Genomic DNA, 688 nt, shown 5'->3' with positions numbered 1-688 from the left:
CAGTGGCAGCCCTCAAAAACCTCCCTGGAGGGCCTGGGGTGGGGGGGGCGAAATCAGAATCTGAGCATCGTGGCCTCAAGAACAACATGGGCACCTGATATGATTCATGGGGTGCACAAGTCTGAGGTTAGGGGCCTGTGCGCTTCACTCCTCTAGTGAATGCTGTGGGACCTGAGCAGCTCAGCGCTGGCCCTTGACTCCAGCAAAATCAATTCTGCTACAAGACAAGGGGCTCTGCCTGCAATCAACTTGCCTTGTCTCTCTCTTGCACACTTTCCTATCTTTTACCAATAAATCATGGGAACGCGCCAACGCGTTCCCCCACCTCCCACTACCAGAAATAGTGCAGTCCATGTTCCACATTTGGGGACATTGCAGTCACACAGCTGGGGGAGATCTGCCTTTCTGCTCCCAGATTCTCCCCTGCCAGGTAAGTATGAGTTGCAAGCATAAGGGTAGTGGGTGGGCCTGTCCTGGAAGCCCCACTAAGCGAGGGCGAGAAGGCAGGCACTGACCCAGCCCTCCCAGAAGCCCTCTGCAGAGCTGACTGGCCCACGTATAGGGGAAGCTTCGGCAGGCTGAGCTAAACAGAAGAGGCACATTGCAGCACAGTTTATTTTTCCACCAGGCTCTGCTCGGGCCCAGATTTTGTGCATAATGAATTTGGGCCTGGCTGCCGGCTGCCAGT

At 55.4% G+C, this 688-nt stretch overlaps 1 pseudogene; it reads right to left on the bottom strand.

Annotated features, from left to right (window-relative positions):
* Positions 1 to 296: 296 nt before the first annotated feature.
* LOC138490654 (U1 spliceosomal RNA) lies at positions 297 to 438 on the bottom strand (annotated as a pseudogene).
* Positions 439 to 688: the final 250 nt, after the last annotated feature.

Source organism: Ambystoma mexicanum, chromosome 9 (assembly GCF_040938575.1).
Source record: "Ambystoma mexicanum isolate Mex_15411 chromosome 9, UKY_AmexF1_1, whole genome shotgun sequence".
Taxonomy (NCBI): Eukaryota; Metazoa; Chordata; class Amphibia; order Caudata; family Ambystomatidae; genus Ambystoma; species Ambystoma mexicanum.
This window is presented reverse-complemented; position numbering and strand designations above follow the sequence as displayed.